At 43.5% G+C, this 16,665-nt stretch overlaps 1 long non-coding RNA gene across 5 annotated transcripts; it reads left to right on the forward strand.

Annotated features, from left to right (window-relative positions):
• Positions 1-6: 6 nt before the first annotated feature.
• LOC101788991 (uncharacterized) lies at positions 7-8,268 on the forward strand. 5 transcript variants are annotated; one of them, XR_010039767.1, is made up of 4 exons: positions 53-847; positions 1,621-1,888; positions 3,091-3,356; positions 5,444-8,268. It is a non-coding gene; the product is annotated as an uncharacterized LOC101788991 (long non-coding RNA). The 5 variants fall into 5 exon arrangements; XR_010039768.1 differs by lacking the exon at positions 1,621-1,888 and having other exon boundaries at positions 61-847; positions 5,444-5,677; positions 6,215-8,268; XR_010039766.1 differs by having other exon boundaries at positions 7-847; positions 1,621-3,356.
• The last annotated feature ends 8,397 nt before the right edge of the window (positions 8,269-16,665 follow it).

Genomic DNA, 16,665 nt, shown 5'->3' on the forward strand with positions numbered 1-16,665 from the left:
TTACGCCGTCCACATCAAGACTCCGCCTGCCATCTACGTCAGATTTGGGCGCGACGTGCTCTACGTCAGCCATGCCCCGCCCCTTGCGCTGTCAGGATTGAGGCTTCCCCCGCCCCTCCGTGGAGTCTCCTAAGTGCTTCGCCATGCTCCATCCGTAATCCGGCCACTTTGGTCCTCAAGGTTTTAGACGCGAAACTCCATCGCTGTAGTTTGCTATTTCCGTACCTCTCGCAGAGTCCGTCCCTGCCTTGGAACACGCGTACTGTTTTCTTTCTTCGCCTGCCGTCCCACGGAAGAGGAGGTGAAGGACCACAGTCTCAGGCATCTTGGTTTCGTGCACTGAGGCCAAGCAGTGGGTGAATCTGAGATCTGTCTTCATCACTCACCCTGGGCTGAGAGTAAGACTGATAAAGGACTCTAGAGCTGTCGGACCGCGACAGGAAGACTGAGTCTTCACCTGAAACTCCCGTGATCGCCTGGTGCTGCCCACCCCCAGTCTGAACACGGAGTCCACTTTTCTCAGCTACAGTGCTGTTGGCCACCGACGGTCCCAGCCTTGAGGGGTTGGCTGGTGCCAAAGCAGTCATCCATGGGAGGACTTCTGGTAGAAAGAATGGTACTGTAAAAGCCCTCTCTATAGTCAGGACCAGCTGGATGGGCTGAAAGGATGTGAGAGTGGTAAAAGGCTGAGCTTTACAGAGACTCCTAGAGTTTTGTCCTGAGAGCAGTAGAGGGCTCTGAAGGTTCGAAGCCACAGACTGGGTCAGATTTGCCATCAGACCTGGGTTTCACAAGGCATTCTTTAACTATGGGGCTGGGAGCACAGCCTAGATGGTGTGGACTAAGGGTAAGTGAGACCCTGCAGGAAACTAGCTGGGCCAGAGCAGAGCCCTGGAGGTGGTCATGGACCTAGTTACTTACATGTTTGGTGATGAGGGGCCAAGTGGGCCCTTACTGTTGTCCCAGAGAAAGAGCACTACCACCACCACCGTGAGCCACACAAATGAGTTAGAGGTAAAGCAAGGAGGATCCCGTGAAGCTGAGAAGTATCTTCCATGGTGCTGCTCGCTCTCTGCACCCCTGAAAAGGTGATATTTCTCTTGATAAGGGAGTGGGCAGTTAGTCATATAGAGATTTCTTGAGTCCCACACTTAGAGCTTTCAGGAGAGGAGAGAAGATATTGATAGGCTTGGGGAAAGGCCTCGAGGGCTAGGGCCTGATCCCCTGTTTGGTGAGCTCTACAATGTGCTGGATGAGTGGACATCAGTCGGTTGCCTGATGACCGACCCCATGCTCCAAGGCAGCCTGGTCATGACTGCTGTGCCCAGGAGATGAGCATGGTCGAAGGCCTTGTAAAGACCAGCCAGGGCCTGTTGCAAAGGATCTTCATGTCCACAGTGGCCTCATCAGATGGGTTTCTATTCCCGGATAAGAGTCCATTGACAATAGGAAAAGCCGCTGTATCATCCCAGGGCCACTACAACCCCAGCCTGGGTTTATTCATTCACTTTTTTCTATGATACTCAGAATTGGAACCAGGATCTCCCTCATTCTACACATGCTGTTACCATTAAGCTGCATCACTAGCCTCTTTTATTATTATTTCTTATTTTGATACAGGATCTTGCTTAATAGTTCCCCAGAATTGCTTGGAACTTGTCATCACTTTGCCTCAGCTTCCTGAATAGCTGGAACTACTAGTAGTGTCAGAATGCCCAGCTCCCAGCCAAGGTCCATAATGGAAAACAACACCCAGACAATGAGCTTAGCTGGTCACTGGATTAGTCTGTTCAGGCCACCATAACAGCATAACACAGACTGAGCGTCTTAATGGGAATATTTTCTCACTCTTCTGAATACTGGAAATCCAAGATCAAAGTGTCCCAAGGTTGGTTTCTTCTGAAGCATTTCCTTGACATCTAGATGGCCATCTTTTCTATCTTCACAAGATCATCCTGTGTGTATAAGGACAACAATTACAGAGTGGGTTAAGGGCCTATCCTAATGATTTTATTTTAACTTAAATACCTCTATAAAGATCTTATATCCAGCCAGGCATGATGGTGCACACTTGTAATCCTAGCATTGGGGAGGCTGAGGCAGGAGGGTCACTATGAGTTTGAGGACAGACTGGGCTACATAATGAGTTCAAGGCCAGCTGGAACTGCATAGCAAGACCCTGTCTCAATCCCACACCCAACCCCCCCAAAAAGTCTGAAGTACCAGGCATTAGGACTTCAATATATGACTGTGGGGAGAAGTTCAGTTCATTAATAGTAATTAGGCAGATTGATGAGTTTTTTCAGTTGGCACCACCAGACTGTTAAGGACAATTAAGATTCTATTGGGTCCAGAGATAGCTTTTGGGAAACTCTTCATCCACTGGCCAATAAATTCTCAGGCCAAGGAAAATGACTTGCAGCTAAAACAGAAAAAGAGAATTTATGACCATGTGGGCCTGGCTGTGACACCAGCGGTTCCCCAAGAGGAGATTCTCTATCAGCCCACGTGTGGGCTACACATTTACAGATTCTGATTAACCCTAGAGTTCATCATGAACAGTCAGGGATGGAGACAGGATACCTTGACCAATTTCCCAGGCCTGTGTTTCTCTGCTCTTCACACCACTCTCTCGGCCCAAAGCCAGGGCACCCTGGTGTAAATCCAAGCCTGAGCAGGGCAGAACATGACAAAGTAAGATGTCAAAGAGATGAGAGGTCCAACTTGAGCAGTGAAACAGAAAAATAAGGCGAATTCCTCCTTTCTGTCTTTTGTTCTATTCAGGCCTCTACACCTAGCTGAGGCAGTAGTTTTTTTTATTGAAATACTGTTGTCATCTACGAAAACCCTCTGCTGTAGCAGGGAAATGCTTTGAATGTGTTCCCCAAGGGTTCAGGATCTTGCTTAATAATATTTTCTGGTAATTAGGGCAGCAGTTTGTTCTTCTGTATACCTCCTACCATCATCACTTGGAGTCTCGAGTGCAATACGTCTACCCAATCTTGGGTGAAATCTCCAAAAACTATGAGCAAATAAAAAGGAGGTATAGCAACTGATATATCTGCTAAGTAACATGGTATCCTTTGACAGCTGGGAAACAGAAGGAAGACCTGAGGTTCATCATGGCACCATGTCATTTATGGGGAGACCCAGTGGGGACACAGACCTCTGTCGTGTCACCGTTCATGGAAAACACCATATGATAGCCACGAGAAAGGATGAAGTCAAGTCACAGTATGTCGTGATACCACGTCTAACATCATACAGTGACCCAGAGGAGAATAGAGAACTAAGTTGTGTCTTATTGCATCACTGTTGTATAGCATCCCTTCAGAAAGCCAGCAGCAGGAAAGCAGGTGAGTTGGATTTTTTTTCTCTTTGTCACATATGACAGTCCAGTGATGAAACATATGATAAGCTACAGTGACATCATCTGTGACATTGTAACATACTGTTTCAGGGCCACAATCTTGCCCTCAAATGCTATATGATCTATTAGACTGACTGAGATAATAATAATATATTAGGAATAAGGAATGTTACCACCCTCAGCTGTTATACAAGGCATAGTGGCTTTAAGTGTGTCAGATTTGTGTCTTCACCCTATATGACATATAATATGAAAGAAAAGACCTAAGAAATGTACTGCCACTGAGCAATATATTAAGTCATACAACTGAGAGGTGATGCGTCCTGACTTGGGTCTATGTTAGTCACAGTGCCATACGAGATATCATACTGCAAATGAGACAGAAAATGCAGTCATTCCTCATATTAGGTCACTTTGTCACATACGGTGTCACATGGTAGCAGCAGAGAGGGCAGCGCAGAACTGAGTTGCATTATGATGTTATATGAAAAGTGGTACAGGGGGTGTGACTCGGTGGTAGAGCTCTTGCCTCACATGCACAAGGCCCTGGATTCGATCCCCAGCACGAGGAAAAAAAGTGATATAATATGAGGGCTAATGGGAATGTGAAGGCAAAAATCATATTTTGTCACTGTATTACATGAAATGTCACATGATAGTCAAGAGAAGGTTGCATAAAAAAGTTACCTTTTGTTATTATGTCAGATATACATGGATAATCTGTTAAGAGGACTGGGTTCATGAGTAAATGTCTTGTTACTGTATGAACCACTGTGTTTAGCAATGTGCATATAATGTATGGTTTATTGTTCATTGATCCTGTCTCTGCCTTTCTCTGTCTCTGTCTTTCTCTTTCCCCACTCCCCCTCCTTGCTGCCTCTCTCCGTTTCAAACAGGGTTTCATTATGTAGACCAGCCTGGCCTTAAACCGGTGATCCTTGCCTGTTTAACAGAGATACACTGGAGTGCATGATTAACTGAGAATAATGCTTATATCTGTAAAGCGCTGTGTTTAGAAGTACAGTATGAAGCTGGTTATGTGAATTAAAGAAAATATGATATTTATACACAGTGGAGTACTACTCTTCCATAAGGATAAACTTGAGTCATTTATAAGAAGATGAATGAATTGTGAGACCGTAATATTAAGTGAAAAAACTCAGACACACACACTTAAATATCGCATGGTTTCTCTTATATAAGAAACCCAAAATGGGAAGAGGATCAAGAGATGGGTGAGAATGGAATGAAAAAAAGAATTAAGGTGTGTTATATACACATACCAACTGCACACAAGGAATGTGTGCAGTTATTCACACATGCAAATGTGTACCAATAAAAAGAAGTACAAGGCTAGTTTCTGCATTCTGTGATATATGTTTAGATTAACAGCCCTAGGTACATTAGTGAAGAGGCCATGTGCTGTCTCTGGGAATCAATATGTTCAGCATTCTTCATCTAATACAGTCCTCTGTAACATATTTAATTTCTGTGTTTATTAGGAGTATGTTTGTGAATAACAACATAATTTTTTGTGAACCCTGTTTTTTACAGTGGGTGGGGTGGGTACTGCATCCTTTGGTGTTCTATGTTTAAACCCTGTGTTTAACAGAGCGAGATATAAGTTTGCCTTAGCATAATGTTAACCTTGGGAAATTCTGTGTTTACCTTTGTGTATCTGCTGTAGCATATTTTTCAGTGATACCTGTTAGTTTACAGTGCGTAGTTTACAGATCTACTTAGGTCCTAGTGTTATCTCAGTGAAACACTGTATTTAACTATGTGTGGTCCATGTAGTACATACTTTTGGGATATATTTTAAACCTGTGTTTAACAGAGGTTGATGCATAAGTAACAAAGCATATTATTATGTCTGTTAAAGACTTTGTTGAACATTATGCGGTGCGTGTAGTATTTTGTTGATATTTGTTTAAACTCTGTGTTTACCAAAAGTAGGTGGGTGAGTTACCAAAAATAGCACAATCTCTGAGAATGCTTTCTAGAATATAATGTGTGTAAAACATTCTTATATGATACAGTTTATTTGACAGATTTTTTTTTTACCACTTTTAGGAGTACGATTCAGTGGCATTAAGTACAGAGAATCTTGAAAGCAGCAAGAGCAAAGTGACTCATCACATATGAGGAGGCTCCTACAAGATTATCATTGGATATCTCAGCAGGAAGCTTGAAGTCCACAAAGCACTGGGATAATAGCACTTAATGTGAAAAAAAAAAAAAAAAACCACCACCAATCAAGCCTAGCAAAACTGTTCTTCAGAAGTGGAGAAATGAAGACATTCCCAGGTAAACAAAAGCTGAAGAAACTTATTGCTATTAGACCTGATTAACAAGAAATACTAAAGGGTTCGGTGTGCATATTGCTGCCAGGTGCCACTGAAAAGAAAGGCAGGCTTGTAAAAACATTATTGTGTGTTCTTATCTACTTTATTCACTGGATATGGCACCATGTAACTTCCAGCTCTTCTTCAAAGTCAAAATGAACATGAAAGGTAAAAGGTCGACTTGATTCAGGACATTGAGGCAGCCACAACAGCTGCAGATACTTATGAAAGAGAAGTGGCAAAAATAATGGGATATGAGGCCAGGGGTTTAGCTTAGTGGCGTAAGCACCTGCCTGAGGTCGTGAGTTTGACCCCCAGTACCAAAAAAAAAAAAAAAAAAAAAAGAATAATAGAGTAAAGGACACTCAAAGTGAGGTGTATTTTGAGGGGAACTAATGGCAATGCGTCTTTTACTATAATAAAATGTTTTAATTTAAGCATTCACTATAGTTTGTTTTTTTGTTTTTTTTTTTTTTTTTGTCTTTTTCTTTTTTGTCAGTACCAGGGATTGAACTCACGACCACACACTTGCAAGGCAGGCGCTTATGCCACTGAGCTAAATCCCCAGCCCTACATTCACTACAGTTTTAAAACAGATATATTTTTATGAAATATTTGGTCCAGCTGTTAAGATTGCACCTTCTACAGAGAACTATGTGGCCATAGGCGGTGCCCATGGGTGGCGTGCAGAGTGCTGGGGACACGCACTGGTAAGTCAGTGGTGGCTTCAACCTAGTCATCATGCAGGGCTCATCAGCAGACCTCTTGGGGGAGACCCTGAGCAGTCAGCAGGATCTGCGGTTAGCTGAGAGCTGAGTGTCGGTTGCTAGATTCTCTGGCCCTTTGCAGCTGCTCCTGGCTATCTCAGATATTCACTGTGCTGATTCCTTCCATATTACATGTAGGTGGAGACAGAAATGGGCTTCCTGGACAACATTCTACAAGGCTGAGAAACCTGAGCCCAACATTCTACAAGGCTGAGAAACCCATGTCCCTCTCAGCTTCCCCACGGGAGAGATCTTGGGCCAGGAGCATCTCTTAGCATCAAGCTGTGCCACCCTTAGGGCGTGGTGGTGCAGGGAAAGTGAACCTGCTCATTTTACCTTATCAGTACACCTGACCCTTGGATTTTTGTTTTCATTTTTGTTCTAATAGGAGACTAGAACCTCCTAGATGGTCTTTGTGGCTTCTGCAAAGTTATTATCATCCATGGGTGGTTAGAATTTCTATTCTGTCATCTTACTCATCCTAATTACTTTAAGAGTAAGTGAATTAAAATATCCAATTAAAAGAGATTCATAGAATGGAAATAAACATAATCCCACCACATGCCATCTACAAGAGAGTAATCTTTACAAGAGATTAATTTTTTTCAAGGGATTAATTTTAAATGCAGACACAAGTAGTTTGAAAGTGAAAGGGTAGAAAAACATATTTCACGCAAACTAACCAAAACAGAGATGTCACTATACTAATGTCAAATGAAATGGACCTTAAATTAAAAAAAAATTAAGAGAAAAAGACATGTGTGTGAATAAAAGCTTTACTACCACAAGAAAATATAAAATTATAAATATTTAGGCATGTAATCATACCATGTTACTAGCAAGAAACAAGAGACCTGAAGGAAGAAACCCTTAATTCTACAATAATGGTTGGAGGCCTTCATATCCCACTTTCAATAATGAATATTTAGGGAGACAAAAACAAGAAGTCAACAAGAAACAAGCCCTCCCTGTGAACCAGGGCCATGCATGGATCGGCACTGCTGGGGGCGGGGCAGCCAGGCCCCAGCCCTTTGAGCCAGCTCCTCCCAACCCAGCCCTAAGCAACCGGCTGATCTGGAGAAACACAGGTTGCAATGATAGCTATTGAGGTGAAATAAAATTTGATACTTATGGTGTTTGATGTTTCACTGACTTTGCAGGTGTAGGGCTGGTGGTCTGATCACCTGTTCGGAGGATCATGGTACTCAGCATGGCATCTATGGGGGATCTCCTTATGAGGCTGATAACCATTGTTAATTCCTTATTGTCTTGTTTTGAAGTCCTGTATCATTTTCATTGTTTTGTTGGGTTGGGTTTTATTCTGTTTTGTTTTGTTTGATTTTGTTATATCTGATGGCATGGGCAGCTATTTCAAGGATGGTAAGATATATTATGGTAGCCATTTTGGATTTACTATTGTCCTCTTTTGAGGTCCTTTATTGCATGCATTGTTTCATTTTTATTGGTTCTATTCTGTTCTGTTTTGTTTGATTTTTTACTGTCTGAGGATATATATGGCGATTTTTAAGACAACAAGAGGCATTATGGTAACCATTGTTGATTTCGTATTGTTTTGAAGTCCTGTGTCACACTGGTTTGTTTTGATTAGCTTTGTTCTGTTTTGTTTTGCTTGGTTTTCTTCTCTTCGAAATAAAAAAGGGTACTTATACACATTGGAGTACTACTCTGCTATAAATAAGGATAAACTTGAGTCATTTGTAGGAAAATAGATGAACCTTGTGACCATAATGTTAAATGAAATAAATCAGACACACAAGCTTAAAAACTACATAGTTGCTCTTATATGAGAAACCCAGAGTATAAATAAATCAAAGACCACAATAAATAATAGAAAATAGGAAGATAGCTCTTTGGCAAATGGGAAGTGGACTAGAGATGGGGAAGAAAGGAAAAGAAAGAAGACATGAAAAGAAATAAGATGTGTTTTGTACATGTCCCGACTATCTGTAATAAATGTACCACAAACATGTACTAGTACAATAAAATTTTTGAAACTAATGCATAGAACCACCAGAGCAGAGGGGGAACAAGGGAACAGCACCTGAGCACCGCAGTGAACTAATCTGACCTAATAGATGTGCACATAGTATTCTGCACAACAGGACACACATTCTTCTCAGGGCACTTGGCGGCTGGAAGGCTGCACCACCTGCCAGTCACACATCAGGTCTCAGTGGATTAATAAAGAGGGGTATGTGAACCACGTCAGTACGTAGTTGACATCAACCGCAGAAGTAAAACAGAAAGACGTACAAGTTTAAAGAAGGCAAGGAGGTCCGGCAAATGTCACCCTCTGAAAGCGTTAATGCTCTCTACTGGGAGGAGATCAGGTCTGCTGGCACCAGATCAGCTCTTGCGAGAGGAGGCTGTTGTGGAAAGTGGAGCCTGGCCCTTCTCTACCCCTGAACGTGAGCTCTGTGGCACCTTCTGCCTGCCATCTCACCATAAGGCCCAGTTCAGAGCTGGGCAGGGGCCGGGACTATGCTCTTGGACCTCCGCAACTGTAAGCTATTAAATAAACCCTTTGCAAATTACCCAGCTTCAGATATGTTACCATAACAACCCAAAATGGATTAAGATAGATGCCTCGAGTCCTGTATGTATTAAAAATGACCTGACCCTAAAATCTTGGACTTCTTTTCCCTTGTCCCACTGTGATCAGGACTGGATGTGTGCCTAGTGACTCCATCCAGTGACATAAACGACACGAGACTAAGTCCTGTCCACTCTTCCTTTAGGCGCTACCTCCAGACTCCTCTCTCCACTGCATGCAGAGGCCCAGGCTTTGTGTGGAGAGTGTTTGTCCTCTTTCCTGCAGCTGCCTCTCCTGCGGCCAGGGTGGTGGCTGCCAGGCCACGCTTTCTGCAGCTCTGAGGCGGACCCCCTTGCACACCAGGGACCACAAAACGCGAGCTGAGGCGGCCTAGTGCAGTCCGGCTGGGTGCGCGCTGGCCCTGTGCGCCGCATCAGTGCTGCGGAGCGTCCCGCTTGTTGGGCGCCTCCTGGCGGTCGCTTGTATATTCTTTTTCACTCCAGGTTGCAGCAGTCACCAGAGGCCAAGTGAATTACCAAAATTTCCAGTCACTGAAATCAATCGTCTGTTCTCTTTAGTCGGCTATTTCGTGTGGTTATACGTCAGTTATTCTAAATCACGATGAATGATAAACTTCAGGCCACTCGCCACTCTGTAAATCTCAGCTCTAATCATTCACTTTCATGGTTCATTTAGCGCTGCTCCCTCGAGCCATCTGCTTGACTTTCTGGGAAGCTATAAAAGTGGCCCGGAATTGTTGTTAGATAATGTCTAACAACCCATGTGACAATGTTATGAAGAATCTGGATTACTGGCCAGCAGGTGTACACTTCTTGCTTCCCAGGCCATATTTCTTAGCAAGAGGTGTCCTACCTGACCACCCAGGCAAGCAGGATCTGGCTCAGAAACCCAAAGTTGAGATTTCAGGAAATTCTCCAGATGTGCTTTCAGCGACTGCACCCTGCAAAAGATGGATGTCTGTGTAGCTCTCAGATTTCTACCCGGTCCTCATCGGGTAGCCCCAAACCAGCCCCAAACTCTCAGTGGGGACCTGAAAATTTTCCAGGTGGCGCCTCCCACATCCGGGCCCCACATAGAGCAGTGGTTGGGCCCGCGACCCACTGTCCACAAAGGGCACTGAAAGAGTGCAGGTAACCTGCGGGCTGAGCCATCTCAAAGCACCAGGTCAAGGCTACCCACACAGCTGCAGCTTCCACCTCCGGAAACTGCAGTCTGTGGGTGGCCCCTGTCCCTGGAGTGGGGCTTGGGAATTTCTTGAAGGCATCTCCATTGGAGCCTGGGAGAGATGATAATTAGGTGTAAAGTCCCCACATCAGCTATCACAGGACACTCTGTGTTGATCCCCAATGCCAACGGATCCTTGGAAAAAATTTCAGGAAGTACCTTTTAAGACCGAGACCCATTATGTGTGTGTCTGTCCCCTCAGCACCCTCTCTGAGTTTCCTCCATGTCCCAACTTGTCCCTACTGCTGGACTCAAGAATACTGGGTTGAATGGCCAGCCTGAGGACAGGACCACACGCGTGACAACATCCAAGTGCAAGAAATTCCCTGTTGCTTACCAGGATGTGGATGTCAGTGCACAGACTAAGGGGTCTCCGGTGTGCTGCTCTGACTGCCACCCAGCTCCCTTTTGGGTCAGCCATGATGGCCTCACACACCAGACCAGTTCTCACCTCAGTTCATCTGTTCATCAGAGATGAAGAGGGATGATTCTACTAGTGCCACAGGCCTCCTGGAACTCTGCCTCAGGCACCAGGGACCTTTGGCAGTTTTTGCCCACACCTGAGAAAAAAATACTACATCAAAAAGCCAGGTGGAGGCCAACCACAGCTGCAAACATCAGCAGAGTAATATGTGCAGTACATGGTGGGGGGCAGCAGAGACCTCCAGGCTGGTGTAAAGGCAACAAGGCATGGAATTTATTGGGCCTAAAAGTGTGATAAAACCTTTGTGCTGAACAAACAGAAGTGTGTCTCTTTTATAGAGATGGAGAGAACGCAGGGGACATTAGGCAGGAAGATCCCAATGGACATCTGTGGTTAAAGTTTTCTGGCAATCTTGCATTTTAGTGGGCAGAGTCCTTTGAAGTGTGCTGGTGTCTCCAAATGTCCCGAGGACATCTGCAAAATTCCTTGTCCTATCTTATCTCCTTTCCGTGCTTGTTGATGACAGCCTCAGGTGCTGCGCTGAGTTCCCTGCTGAGACGTGAGTTCCCGGCAGGGCAGGACTGAGTGCTCTGCTGGCAAACAGGTTGGGGGCTGGGAGAGTCAGGGCCAAGTGGAGGCTTACATGGGGGACTGCTCCAGATTTCTGGGTGGCCAAGGGACACCTTGAGGACCTAAGTGATTATAAGAAATGTCCCACTTACTGGTAGGATGTTGATGGTGGGGAGGTTGTGAGTGTGGGGGTACAGCTGTCACAGGGGTGGGCAGAAAGGACCAAGGAATATTGGGGTCTCTCCTTATCTTTCAGATTTGCTATGAGCCTGAAAATATTCTTGTTAGGTTCATTTAAGACCCAGAGGCAATCAGCTGAGGTGGAAAGGTTTATGAGCACCTCAAGCACAGCAGCATGTCTGCGTTCTGAGGCAGACTCCAGTCCATCAGCCAGAAGTAGGGTGGCAGATTTTCAGGCTGGGCTTGGGGCTGAGTTTGGACCAGGGAATGGAGTGAGGAAATTCGCTGGCTTTAAAACTAGAATAAAAGTTAGGCTGCTGGGGAAAATTTAAACTAATTACTCTGAAATATAGTTATTTATCTGAAAAAGTGTACAATAACTAGTGAATGAGTGAAAAACCAATATATTTCATTCTAGAATGGAAAATTTGACAGCAGAGCCAATAATTTTTATATTAGGAATATAAAGTTTAAAATCAATGATTAAATAAATGGCAATGAGATAGAGTGTACTTTTTATATTTTGTTTTCTCACTGAAATAATTTTCTTTTCTGCATGTTTTTTCTTTTTTATCTTGTGTGAATGGGTGTTAGTTTTTTCGCTGCTGTATAATTGAAGTGCAGTAACCTTAAGTGTAAATACTGTGTCGTGAGTCTCAGGAGTTACACACCTCCCCTTGGGGCTCCTACCCAATTTAAAAGCAGCACATTCCCTTCACATGAGAAATTTCCTTCCTTGCCAAGCCCCTCTTCTGAGGTAGCCATTGTACTCCTGTCACATGAATTCATTTGTTCCATGCAAGTGGGGTCACATAGATATGACTGTCTTTCAGGAAAAATTACACCATCTTGATGACTATATTTTATGCAAGATATTGAAATTGACTCCCATTCTGCAAATAATTTTTTTCTTTTCCAGATTGTTGTGGGAAATTTAAAGTCCTTTGTATTTTTGTAAAACATTTAGATTTGGCTTGTCAGTTTCTTTTCAAAAGGTATCCTGCTGAGGCTGACATTTGCCTGCAATGGCAAGGGAACAGTCATGCAAGGCAGAGGGGAGCAGAGTGGGTAGTCTGCTGCCGAAGCTGTGGTGGTGCACATTTGTAATCCCAGCAGGCAAATGCATGGGATGCCCTGGTTGAGCTGAGAACCAGCATGTGATTCAAGCTGACCCAATGAATTTGAAATCAGCCAGGATTACATAGGGAGTCCCTGTCTCAAAAAACAAAACAAAAAAAATAAAAGAAAGAAAAAGAAGGAAAGAAAGATTCTAGGGAGTCCTTAGTGGGAATGGCAATGAATCTACATATATATATATATATATATATATATATATATATATATTTTTTTTTTTTTTTTTTTTTTTTTTTTTTTTCCTAATCGATACTGGGGACTGAACTCACGACTGCCTGCTTGCAAGGCAGGCACTTATGCTGCTGAGCTAAATCCCCAGCCCCCAATGAATCTATATTTTAACTGGGGACTCAAATTGTTTACCAGACAGCTGCTTTGGAAATATTCTTTTGCATTCTCTGGCTTGTCTTTAATTCTCCACCTGTGTGTTCCAAAGAACAGAAAATATTTGTAATTTTGGCTCATTCCAGTGTGTTTAGCTGAAGACTTTTCCAATCTGTAGTGTTTCAGTCTTGAGTCTCTCCTGTTTCTTTAATTAGATTTAATTTTACCTCATGCTCCTTTTGGTCAGTATTAGTGTACTATCTCATCACTGCTCAGAAGGAGCTAGGCAGGGTGGATTTAATGGGATTTTGCTGCTGAGGGTTATAACTCTTTTGTTGTCAGTGGATCATTACTACATAAACAACTACTGACTACAGTACTCTAGAATTACCATAACTGCAGAACCTCCACGTTTTACAATCATCCTACTTTAACTACAATTTTTAAAACATCCTTTTGGATTCCCAGGATGGTCCATGTTCTAGGACCATATAAAAGTGGCCACAAAGTGGCGACCAAGAACAGCACAAACAAAATCAGAAACATCCAGATCTCTGAATGAAATTTAGGAAAACCACTTGCAAGAGCCTTGGATCAACAGACTCCAGAAAGAACCTCCCTGTTTTCTGCCTCTCCTGTAGAGAGCACTGGGACCATGTTGGTCTCAGCAGAGACTTAGAAAAGTTGCCAGGAGGTGGCTTGCGAGCTCAGGTCACATGCTAGTTCTCTGCTCAACCAGGACACTCCATGCATTTGCCTGCAATGACAAGGGGGCAGTTATACAAGGCAGAGGGGATGAGGATGGGTTGTCTGCTGGCACATACCATATTAGAGTACTGCATAGTACTGGTGATGGCTGCTTTTCCAAGTAGTTACAGATTACACTTTGGGGGAGTCACTTGTGAATGCTGGAGATGACCATGGGGGCACTGAAACCCCTCTGGAACTCTACCTCAGGCCCGCAGCGAGATCCAATCCCATGGCTGTTTCTCATGGAAAAAACGACAAGGATGGCACAGGAATGGATCCTGGTCCCTGAAATCAGTGACCTTGAACTGTAGGGTACTTTTTCAGCCTTAGATGTCACAGTCAGTGCTGGGAAGGAAGACAGAGATGTCCTCTGCTGGCCCTCTGGTGTCAGTCACCCTGGGCTGTCCCACACTTGAAGAGAGGGCTTGGGAAAACAGGTGTACGAACAGGCAGCTGTGTCTACCTCCTCAAAGAGTTGGTTATCTCCTTCAAAATGACACACTTTTGGGACCTCCAGGCCTGGGACATTTTGTCTGATAACCCAGGACAGTGTGCAACTCAGCCTGAGGAGGGGTGGGGCGTCTAACCTTCAGTCCTGAAACCGATCCCACACCCGATGACAACTTCCCCAGATGCTCCTACCTCTGGGGAAGTGGTTGGCACTGATGCCCTGGCACAACCAGTATGATCCTCATGGAGCTCTTTCTTCATCCTGCTCCTTGGCCAAATTCCACCCTTGAGTCCCTTGGCTAGAGCTCTAGAGAAAGAGCTATTAAAGGCTGCCACACATAATAGGAAACTGGCCTGAACATCAAGGGTTGGATCCAGCTTGCAGGCTAGGGAGAACCCTCCCAGTGCTCATCCACCACTGCCTTGTCCTTGGGTCATATTTCTTTATCAGGGATGGGCAGAGAGTGTGTCATGAAGCCCTAGAGTGCCAGCCTGGGCGCTCTTGGTACAATCTCTCATAGCCCGAAGGAGTCTTGGAATTGTTTTTTCAATCCCATACTAGGGATTGAACCAAGGGCTTCCATGCTGAGCTACATACCTACCCACTTTTTATTTTTGAGACAAGATCTTCATAAGCAGCTAAGTTGCCCAGGATGAGATGAAATTTGGAGTCCTCTGTCTTTAGCCTCCCTGAATACTGGAATTACAGGCATGCATCACCATGCTCAGCTAAGATGCTATGACCACCACCTTCACGCACCCACCCCCACACACATTTGGTCCTTGTGAACTTTGAACTCTTCCAGGATTGGCTGCCTGTGAAGAAAGAGACTACCCACATCAGTCACTGCCAGCACTGCTGGTTCAGAGTGGAGCAGCTATGAAGTTTCCAGGCCTCACAGATTTAGAAAAAGTTGGAACTGTGAAAGGACTAGAGGAAAATGGATAAATCATTGCAGTCTATGATTTCAGAACAAAGACAGTCTTTCTAAAGCATTAAACAAAGCATGGAAGCCAAGGAAAAAATGATGGATAAACTTGACCACAAAATTTAGAAAGAGCATGCTAAGCAAAGTCAGAAGCTTCCAAATAGATACAGAGAGTATCTATGCAAACACATGCATCATGAGAAGAGTAAATTCAATATGACTTACTGTAATAATAAAAACAGACACACAGACACAGGGGAAGAAAATGATCATCTTAGTAGGGGGACTGGTTAAATAAATTCTGAAAAATCCATATAGATAAATCCACAAGTCTATGAATTTCTATTATTTAACTTGTCTCCTTTCTTTAAAAAATGAAGTAAAACTTTATATACAGCTTTTATTCAGTACAAATGAGAATTGGGGAAAAAATACCACGTGCAAAAAAAAAACCCCTTTAATCAAAATATGGCCTTTTTTCTGACTCTCAGTGGGCTTGGGTTTAGAATTCAACTGACATTTTGGTTGCTCAAAGTGTTTCCTTTGTACTTTCATCACACTTGAAAGAAAAGAAATTCAGAGAGGAAAGTTTCTACAACACAAAATTTTGCTTGGAAATATCAGAAAAATTTCAACCCCTACCTCCATTCCCATAGACAGAAACATCTGAGGAATTCAGGGCAGAAGGGGACATTTGAAGAAAAGACATCTGTGCCAACTGCTTTAAACAAAGTTCACTGGTCAAAGGAATTCACTGCAAGAGTCAGCATTTATTCAGTTCAGAGAACATCAGTAGAATAACTACTATATTCCATATTGTTTTGCTTCTTACTTGTACATCAATTGGACAATCTTACTTTCTAAGAAACATTGTAAACATTGTACCAATTTCTTCAGTGTTAAATATTTGGTTTGGCTTGATTTGTTTGGTTTTGAGACAAGGTCTTGCTATATGGTCCAGGCTAGCCTTGAACTCCTGGGCTCTGCAGTGTTTTATAGGTGTGTGCTGCTGTGCTCTTGTACACACACGCAGGCACACACACACACTAACAGGAAGTGAGCCCAGGACTCCACATACTAGCTGACCCCCTCCATTGTGCTACATCCCTAGCTCTGGTTTTAAAGCAGCAATTCATTTGATTAGATTAAAGAAAATAAAAGTGAACAGGGTGATTGGAGGCATATGTAGCATGGTTTTATATATATATATATATTTTTTTTTTTTTCAAGTGCAAACATGCTCTTCTGCCTCGTGCCCTCTCCCTTCTCCTTTTACCCTCTCCATCCAGTGTCACCTTGGTTATATTTCAGGACTTCTCAGCTTCCATAAAATAATCTCCAATATTTACAATCTCTGGGAGATCACAGGATGCACCTGAAGTAGAGACCACTAGGTGGTCAGTAGGACAGAGGGTGACATTGATCACTTGCTGTGACAGTGCAGTGAGCAGAGGTACCAAAAGCACAATAATCATTGGCATTGATATTGTCATGAAATATCACCTCAAGGAAAGCAGTTTCAAAAAAGTTTATGCAAACTTAATCAAAGGCAACATTGAAGAACAGTGACCAGAAAGAGGAAAAAATTTAATGACATAAGCTGCAGGACAAATCAAACATATT

This window comes from Cavia porcellus, unplaced genomic scaffold, assembly GCF_034190915.1.
Source record: "Cavia porcellus strain 051 isolate PalLab524CR breed Dunkin Hartley unplaced genomic scaffold, mCavPor4.1 scaffold_16, whole genome shotgun sequence".
NCBI lineage: Eukaryota > Metazoa > Chordata > Mammalia > Rodentia > Caviidae > Cavia > Cavia porcellus.